Here is a 10,510-nt window from a genome sequence, read left to right on the forward strand (position 1 = left end):
CTCCACCAACCTACTATTAGATTTGATAAATGAATTCGGCGAAGTAGCAGGATACAAGATTAACATCCGAATATCAATGGAATTTTTATACACCAATAATGAACTCTCAGAAAGAGAAATTGAAAAACACACACAACAAAACCTATTTACCATTGCAACTAAAAAAAATAAGATACCTAGGAATAAACTTAACCAAGGATGTAAAAGACCTGCACTCAGAAAACTACAGGACACTGAAAAAAGAAATAGAGGAAGATATAAACAAGTGGAAGAACATACCATGTTCATGGATTGGAAGAATTAATATCATTAAAATGTCCATACTACCAAAAGCAATCTATAGATTCAATGCAATTCCTATTAAAGTACCAACAGCATATTTCAAGAACTAGAACAAATATTCCAAAAATTTATATGGAAACAAAAAGACCCCAAATAGCTGCAGCAATCTTGAGAAAGAACAACAGGGTTGGAGGGATCACTTTACTGGATATCAAACTATACAACAAAGCCACTGTAATCAAAAAAGCCTGGTACTGGTACAACAGACATATAGATCAATGGAACAGAGACCCCAGAAATAGACCTACGCCATTATGGCCAGTTAATATTTGACAAAGGAGGCAAGAGCATACAATGGAGTAAAGACAGTCTCTTCAATAAGTGGTGCTGGGAAAATAGAACAGGTACATGCCAAAAAATGAAACTAGATCTCCAACTTACTCCATACACAAGAATAAATTTAAAATGGCTAAAAGACTTAAATGTAAGTGCAAAATCATAAAAATCCTGGAAGAAAACATAGGCAGTAAAGTCATAGACATCTCATGTAGTGGAATTTTCACTGATACATCACCTAGGGCAAGAGAAACAAAGAAAAAATAAACATATGGGACTACATCAAACTAAAAAGCTTCTACACAGCAAAAGAAATCATCCTCACAATACAAAGGAACCCATGGTATAGGAAAATATATTTGCCAAGAAAAAATCTGATAAGGGGCTAATTTCAAAAATATACAAAGAACTCATACAACTCAACAAGAGGAAGACAAATAATCTAATTTAAAAATGGGCAAAGGACCTGAATAGACACTTCTCCAAAGAGGACATACAGATGGCCAAGAAACATGAAAGAATGTTCAACGTTGCTAATCATCAGAGAGGTACAAATTAAAACCACAATGAGGTATCACTTCACACCTGTCAGAATGGCACCATCAACAAATCAACAAATGACAAGTGCTGGCGAGGGTGTGGAGAAAGGGGAACCTAGTGCACTGCTGGTTGGAATACAGACTGGTGCAGCCACTATGGAAAGCAGAATGGAGGTTCCTCAAATAATTAAAAATGGCCCGGCCGGGCATGGCTCAGCGGTTGAGCATCGACCTAGAATCCAGGCGATCGGGGTTCGATTCCCAGTCAGGGCACATGCCCAGGTTGCGGGATAGGCAGCCAATCAATGACTTTCTCATCATTGATGTTTCTCTCTCTCCCCCTCTCCTTTCCTCTCTCTGAAATCAATAAAGATACATTAAAAAAAAAAAAATTTAAAATGGAGCTGTCATTTGGCCCAGTGATCCCACTTCTAGGAATATATCCTAAGAATCTTGAAACATTAATCAGAAAGAATGTATGCACCCCTATGTTCATAGAAGCACAGTTTACAATAGCTAAGATCTGGAAACAGCCCAAGTGCCCATCAGTAGCTGAGTGGATAAAAAGCTGTGGGACATTTACACCATGGAGTACTACGCAGCTGTAAAGAAGAAGGATCCCTTACCTCATGAGGCAGCATGGATGGAACTGGAGAGTATTATGCTAAGTGAAATAAGCCAGTCACATCATCTCACTTATATGTGGAATCTAAAAAACAAAATAAACTGAGGAACAAAAAAGATCCAGGGACATAGAAGCATGGAACAGACTGATGAATCTCAGAGGGAAGGCGGGGTGAGGGTGGGGGTGGGGGTGGGGGTGGGGGGAGAGATTAACAAAAAAATTTATATGCATAAATGCATAACCCATGGACAGATAATATGTGGCGAAAGTTGGGGGGGGAGGGGTGCTGAGGGGTGGATGCTGAGTAGAAGGGGTCAATGGGGGGAAAAAAGGGGACATTTATAATATTTTTAATAATAAAGATAAATTAAAACAAAAACAAAAAACCAGAATAAAATAAAGGAGAAAAAAAAATGAGAGAAGGGAAAGAAACCAATAAGTACCTATATATCAAACCATAGGATAGATCCTCAATATCTCCATTTCACAGATAAAGAAAATGGAGTTCAGAGAAATTAAATAACTTACCCAGAACATTCAGCTCTGCAAAAAACTGGAACTCAGGTTCTTATCTGTGACTTGGAAGCATAATCTCTTTTTGTGTCATGCAGAGGATTCTGCTGTTAGTATTACCAAGTACAAATAATACAGAGACTAGAGCAGAGAGAGTTTGTGTTAAATAGCACTTTTTAATGCAAAGGTGTTAAAGGAATATTGCTCACTGTAGTGCTTCTTCAATTTCTTTATATGTCATAAGAGAACTTCAGCATTTATAATATAAATTACCAGAGGTTCAAGTTACTTTAAAAACTACAGTCGATTTCCTTACTTACTATAGTTACGTTCTAGAGTCCCACAAACAATGAATTTGTGGGTACTGAACTATTGGCCCTACGGCAAATAAGGAGTTAGGTTGGGGTGAGTCTCTGGTTAAACATTTTTGTCAACCAATCAATAACATAGTCTTTGTTGTGTTTTTTTAAAATATATCTTTATTGATTTCAGAGAGAGGAAGGGAGAAGGAGAGAGAGATAGAAAGATCAATGATGAGAGAGTCACAGATCGGCTGCTTCCTGCACGCCCCCCGCCCCCCCAGGGATCGAGTCTGAAAACTGAACACGTGCCCCGCCCAGGAATCGAACCTCGATCTCCTGGATCATAGGTTGACGCTCAACCACTGAGCCACACCCAGCCGGGCATAACCTAGTCTTGTTTGATGTTTCTATTAAAGACACTTTATTTAGTGTACACCGCCGCTTCATTCACGCCGACTGCGTGTCCAGCAGCACCGTGATGCATGCCTGGACCAAGCTTCTGTAGCGCTCATTTGTTCTGTAAGGCAATCACCGCAAAGTTCTTAGAAACACTAGACAGCACTATACTTTGCGGCCAGTTTAAACAGTAAAATCAACAAAAATGCAAAAAACAACCGTGGTTATAGACTGAGAAAAGGACATTTGTTAACAGTATGAGAGGTGAAACAAGAAGGCAGGGAGTGTTCCCTTGTTCAACCTCAGCTGGGAGTGTGCACGTCAGTCCAAATTTTTTGCGACTGTGCATGTCTACAAAGGACCACGCAAGAACAAGTCTTAATTTTGAGGTTACAAATTCATTTTAGTGATAAGTGAATTTGAAAATACAGAATATGCAAATAATGAGGATGACCTATTAATTTGTGGGTAAAATGCTATGCAATAGCGATATATCTGTTCTTAATGAAAATGTTTGATAATGGGGAAAATAAAGGACAGGGAAAATTCAATTTATTGACTGCCCTCATGCACCCCCTGGTGGATAACAGAACATAAGTACTAGAATACACTTAATGCTAGAAATGACAAGGTATTTAATGTGTCCAGAGAGAGAGACAGAGACACTGAGACTAAATGACTGACATCAAACTTGGCAGTGTGTTCAGTTCTCTTTTTTGCTCCAGAAATGTTTTGGTAACACAACATATCCAATTCCATTTGCTTTCCTGAAGCTTAGTGGAAGAAAGGTACAAAGCATCCAATTTCGGCAGAGTAAAGGCAAGTTTAGCATGTTTCATAGAGAGCCATACCAATACAAGGTACAAAATACTGTGCAACTTACAAAATCTTTCACAAAATATAACTTAATTTGGATGATTTGACATGCATAGGGTCCCTAGAAAAGATTCCCCTAAGTTTGGAAATCAAAAGTTACTGTATATAATGCCATGGCCTCTGAAAATTGTCAAGTCTGCAAGACACCAGCTGGACAATTATCAAGGTCTTTGCCTTGCCATTCCAATACAGGTGGGGCAAAAGTTGGTTTACATTTGTTCATATGGAAAATAATACAATAATTAATAATTAAAACAAAAATAAACTGTCCCATGTTCTCACAACTTCTGTAAACCTACTTTCCCCCACCCTTATATTATGATCACAAATATTAGAATATATATATTATATGCACATGCTATATGATATATATTCTAGAGAGTCTAGAATCTTTAGAGACTCTGTATAAAAGGGAAACTCCCTTAAATTTAGAAAAATGGAAAAAACACAACTGACCAACCTGCTTAGCGTTCTCTCCCTTACAAGCATCACTTTCTGTGGCCCCTGTGAAAATTCAAAGACAGTCCTTCACAGTGCCATCGGAATCCGAGCAAGTGTCAGTAAGCTCCTTGTCAAAATCAAATTTTGGTAAAGAGATCTGGGGTTGGCTTCGTGAACACTGGCATTCAGTTTCTTCTTTTTGAGTATCATAAATTGTTTTTACATGTTTCTTGCTCTTTGGATAACTTTCATTACGCTTTTCATTCTGTATTTTTTCGTCACTGAGAGATGCACAAAATACACTTTCTTCTGAGATACAGACACACTTTTTATCACAACCAAAGCTTCCCATCTCAGAAATGTGGTTTTTGACACCATACCACGTTTACATTACTCTTAGTATCTAGTGGGGTTTTGATGAGCGATTTTTGTGGTTCTAATTTGTTACCACCATTCTCTGTTTGTATGGTTAGCTGGGTTTTGTCTTTGTTTTTTCTCTTCTGTGCCGCTAATTTGAAGCTCTCTCCCCTCTGGGAGTGTTACAGGTATCCTTTCATCCATACTCCGATGTTTGAAGCCTCTAAGTGGTTTAGGTTTCTTACAAGTAGGCCTGGTGGGAGGTACATCTATCGCAAGGTCATCTTCCTCAGAATCTTGAAGATTTATTTTCATTCTTACTGAAAGAGAAGGCCCTTGGCTCTCCAGGGCCGTGTGGGCATCTTCAGTCGCAGGTGTTCTCAAGTGGCAGCAGCTCTGCATTTGCGTCTCAGCCCGTCTGGCTCCAGATGCCCCAAGCAGCCGTGTAGAATAACTGAGCAAGAGTTTGTCTTCTAGATCAGTCGCCGGACACTCGTGGTCCATCACATACTTTCCAGGCTCACTCTTTGTTCTTTGATGGTTCATTCCACTTTTCCTTGGGAAACAGGCTATTTTCAGAAAAATTATCTCACATTTGAGTCAGTCAGTGAGACCAGAGGGCTTCGTGGTAGCTCGTTAAGCACTAAAGTAAACTCGGGGCGCCCCTCCTGCTTTCCTCCAACCTCAGTCCTAACTGACTCCATGTCTTTGTTGATTCTTTTCAGTTCTTCCATAGCTGTGCCTCGTGTTGTCAATGGAAGACGGGTTTTGTTTTACCTTTAAAAATCACCTACAATGCAGACTCCAGGATATCCTGGACAAGTAGTTTCCTGTCATTAACTCTTCCGAACCCAGTTTTCAACACAGGGAGCTGTTTACTAACTGGCAGCTCTTAGGAGGAGAGGGAGACGTCAATGGCCATCACTGTTGGAGCCTTTCAAGTGGCGAGCTCATCCCCATGACTGAAGTACATTCACGCCTCATTTCTAGAGTGACTACATCAGAGGACAGCCCAGGTTTATACATTATCAATAAACTGTGTCAAATGCGACATGGTTTGGATATACGCTACTCACCTTATTATTTACCAAACGGTGACAATTTGGAAACAATTCAAGCTGTTGAATGCCACTTACAAACTATTTAAAGCAGTAGTCTTTTCTTAATTTAGTTGGTCCTAACATTCTAAGGCCCCTGATGGTCTACAGAATGCCTCAAACACAAACTAAAACAAAACAACTCCACAAGCAACCATAAAATATATATATATATATATACACACACACACATATATATGTCAACAAATAAAACTAAACTGCAGAGCAGCTGCATCTGCACTCTGCAGGAAAACCCAGTGCCAAGAGATAAGGCTCCGGGCACTGGCTGGCCACACCGGGCAGCTCTTTACTAAGGAAACCACCACCCTGTTCCTCTTCCCGAGACGTGCTCCCTCTATCAACTCTGGGGAATTTACACACCTTTCCCTTCTCCCAGACAAGAGATTTCAGATATGAGACGGGGTCCAAATTATGCTTTTTAAAACTCCGAATTCATTCTAGATAACTTACATGTTTGGATAACACACGCACGCTTCCTCCTTACACAACGAGCTTTCTCCTGGCTCATAGCTTTTCAATTTTTCACTCATTTCCTACTGAGAAACTAACTCCATTGAAATCCAGGGCAAAGGGGGTGACAAGGTGTATGACATTTTGATGGAGGAGAGAGGAGGGAAAGAGCAGGCTCAAGGACAATTATCCTAGGATCCAAACATAAATGTCTGGCTCTGATTTCTCATTAAATAAACCTGGAAAGGGGAGTGAACTCTGAATAACCAGCCAGAATTGCTTTTAGGCAAAAGCTGGGTTTTACTTGGTTGCCACGCTTCAGAGAGGGCTGTTTAAGCAGTGCTTTGGGGGTGCGCTGATAAAAAAAAAAAGAGCTTATACTTTCCCTCCATCTCACAAGTTAAAATTTTTTGCTCCTCAGAAGCTACATTCAAAGGGCTAATTTTGAAGTTGGAAGGCACACCTAGAATCTTGGCTCAGGCTAGAAGTGACTGGAACAGCTCCTTTCAGTTTGTAATGACTCCTTGCCCAACCTGGGCCCCACCCCACTACTTTTCACTAGAGCACAGTAAACCCCTAATGCTAATTCCACCCTGGGGGTGAGTGACAGGGAGAGAGGAGAAAACCACATAAGACCAAGCATGTGCATCTCACCAGCACGCCTGTGCATCCTTCTAGGATCCCTGATCCCAGAAGCTGACAAATGCTGGTCCTAACAAGGAGACCTCAGGCCCACCACACATCTCACCACAGGGCCCCGACCCACCACAGCCCAGCAGGGCACCCATGCAGAGGAGCAGGGGCGCAGAGCAGGCAGGGCCACAGGGCTCTCTGTTGCTCCTGGGGGAAGCACCCTCTCCTCCCAACAGAAGAGACTCTTTGGGGCAGCCAGCCCACCCAACCATCTTTGGAACATCACTGGGTTGCCCCTCCCCAGGTTTCAGGAACTGTGTAACCGCCCTAAACAGGACCTCCATAGCACCCTCACTGCTAGGCACATCTCAGAACACACTTTCCGCAGGAAGGACAAGGGAAGAGCCTAAGGACAGCCCCTGGGTGTGTGGCACTGGACAGATGAACTCTTGGGGACTCTGAACACCTTGATTGCTAGTTCTAAGGCAAGTGCTTATCTGTCTCTTGGCCACAACAGCCACTCTAGAAGAATTGTCCCTAAGACGTTAGGTAGAGGAAAACATTGAAATCCCTGTTTGAGGGCTGGGGAAGAGGCAGGTTATGGCATCAGAGAAAGGAAATACCAGGGTGCCTCAGAATGGGGGAGAGACAGACAGGTTAAAAGAGGTTTTATGTCCTTTCAAGGGAAACAGATCAGAGGCCCAGAGCACCTGTTCAGGAAATGCAGGCTTAGCAATGGAATAGAAGGTCGGGGGGGGGGGGGGGGGGGGGGGGGGGCGGGGACCAAGTGAGAAGACTAGCCTCCCAAAACCACGCCTCCATCCTGGGCCATATGGCCTCTCACTTGTACACTAGCAAGTGGGAAGCAGAACTTGGTCACCAGGAAGGACTACCTATCTTCATGTCCCTTCCCTCCCCGGGACCTTGACCACACTTTACAGTGGTCTCTGCAAGTATGCCTGCTGAGGATGACAAGCCAATTTAATAAAACAGAAACAGTTAACATCATCTCTTTTAGCCATTTTAGCCTGAGTAATGCCATAATGATTAACTTTATCACTGTACAATACTTAGAACCGGAGGCACGTTATATGATTCAAAACTGACTCTGCATGAAGAAAATTCTTGGCACCTCCCAAGAATGGGAATGGTTGGGAGTCAACCCCCACCCCCACCACCCCACCCAGGCCCTGACCATCTGCACCTGGAAGCAGCTGCAACCACTTGCCTCCCTCAGTTCCCACTGCACTGATGGGGTCAGAAGGGCATGAAAAATGACAAAAGCCAGCCACAGAGGGTAGCATGGGCTATTGGTCAAGGCTACCCCCATAGGCTCAGAAATTATCCGTATAACTGGCAAGATCAGGCAAAAGCGAATACCTGCCCTGACACCTCCTGTCCCTCGGGGTAACATGTAGGCCATGGTTACTCAAAGGCAGAGCTCTGTAGCTCTCCCAAGCAATAGTGAGGCTGGGGGTGCAGTCAGGGGCAAAAATGGGAAGGGAGTGAGTGGATGGTAGGGGGCTGGCACCTGAGTGTGAAGTGTGTGTCTGTCCTAAGCTAGAGGTAGGGAAAACTGTTCCCCAGGAGCTGAAAGAACCCCGAACTAAGGAGCCTCCTGCCTTAGGGATGCTGGGCTACCTTGACTTGTTAACAATTGGATGATTAACCTTCATGGATCATGCAGAGAACCTGAGTTTGGAAGCACATCTTAGCCCTGCCTCTCTCACAGGTGACTCGGCAAGGTGCCTGACTAACCTTAGCTTTGTTTCCTGAGCTGTAAAAGACACTTGCCTTTCACAGGGGAGTAGAATTCAATGTGATATAATGTACCAAAGTGCCTAGCATGGAGTAGGCGAGAATTTAGGACAATACACCCTGTCCTGAGTCCTACTGCTCTTCCCCACCCACACATATCCACACACATCCACCTGATACCTGCCCTAAGATCCTTCCAGCTGAGACTAATTCATAAAAGGGGAAAGATATCCCCATTCCATTAGTCTTCTTTGTAAACTGAAATACTCCTGGGATGGGTGACCTCCTCAGTCACTAAGAACTTGAATTAGTCTAGACCATCAGAAGCCTGGACGCGTGGGAGACGAGGGAAGGAAGGACCTTTCAGCCCTGAAAGACTCGGGGTCCATGAACACCCCCTCTAAGATATTATGTGCTGGGACCCCTTCTTCCTGTCTCTGCTCCGGAACGCCATGGTATCTCAAATGTTTATGGATACTTACAAATGGGGAAAAATATCTTTTTCCATTATTGTTTGTCCCGTGGGAGCAGCCCTGACGACTTTTAAACAATTCAAGAATGCTAGGAGTCTTTAGTCTTTGGGTTCATCCCTTGATATGGCACAACTGCTTTGCCAGTAAAACAAACAGGTGTATTCTTTGTGCTTTGCTGGTGGAGAGGGGCGGAGGCCATGGGGATTCCCGAGAGGCCTCAGCAGGCCCTCGGGTGAGGTAAATAGATACACACGTCCTCATTTAAACAGGAAACAGCCTTGCCCAGGCCGGGGGGCTCAGTTGATTGCAGTGCTGTCCCATACACCAAAAAGTTGTGGGTTCAATTCCCAGTCAGGGCACAAACCTAAGTTGTGGGTTTGATCCCGGTCTGGACCATTGGTGAGGCAACCGATCAATTTCTCTCTCTCACATCGATGTTTCTCTCCCTTCCTCTCTCTCTAAAAATCAATTATAAAAACAAAACAAAAACACACATATCCTTGAGGGAGGTTTAAAAATGAAACAACCTAGAATGAGTACTTTTCATAAGTCACTTTCTAGGGTTATTTTTCGCTTGATGAGTTTTCCACACCTTCAATTATTTCCTTCTATTTTCCCATTAAATAATTTTTATAAATTCCAAGAAGGTGGTGGGCTGAGTGGAAGCTACACTGACACTTTCCCAGGACCAAACTGGAATTACAACTAAAATACAGAAAAACCATCCTGAATAATGAACTAAAGACGACCTGGAGGGCACCCTGATAACCAAGGACCTAAAGGGAGACGGCATAGATACCGGTAGGAAGTGTGGAGGCGAGGGGGCTTTTCAGGCTCCCACAGGCAGCAGCTGAAGGTCCGGAGACCTCGGCTGGGGGGAGGGGGGTCCCACTGAGGACTCTGGGGCCTAACCCCCAGACTGGGCTTCCCAGCCCAGAGCACCAGAGCTGAGAGAGGTGCCCGCATAACATCTGGCTGTGAAAAGCAGCCGGGTTTCTGTCTGCCAGGGAGAGACTGCTGGAAATGCAGGCACCCTCTGAAAGGACGAATGCACAAAATTTCATGCGGCCACTCACCTTGGGCTCCGACAGAGGAAGGGCAGTGTGGACTGGAGCTGTGAGAGGAGAATCCATGGGTACGGCTTAGAGCTTAGAGGGCAGCCATCTGGATCTGTGCTGGGTCATTCCCCCATAGGGCAGAGGACATCTTTCTCAGGCAGACACAGACTGTCCAAGCAGCTTTTGCCTGAGGGGGAAGCAATTGCCCCACCCATTGAAAATCTCTCAACCCAAGAGGTGGAGTTTCTACAGCCTGAGGCCCATTAAGAGACTGAATAACAATTAGCCGCCCCACCCTGTGGAGTTTCTACAGCCTGAGGCTCATTAAGAGTCTGAATAACAACCAGCCTCTG

Source organism: Miniopterus schreibersii (assembly GCF_964146895.1).
Source record: "Miniopterus schreibersii genome assembly, chromosome: 11".
Taxonomy (NCBI): Eukaryota; Metazoa; Chordata; class Mammalia; order Chiroptera; family Miniopteridae; genus Miniopterus; species Miniopterus schreibersii.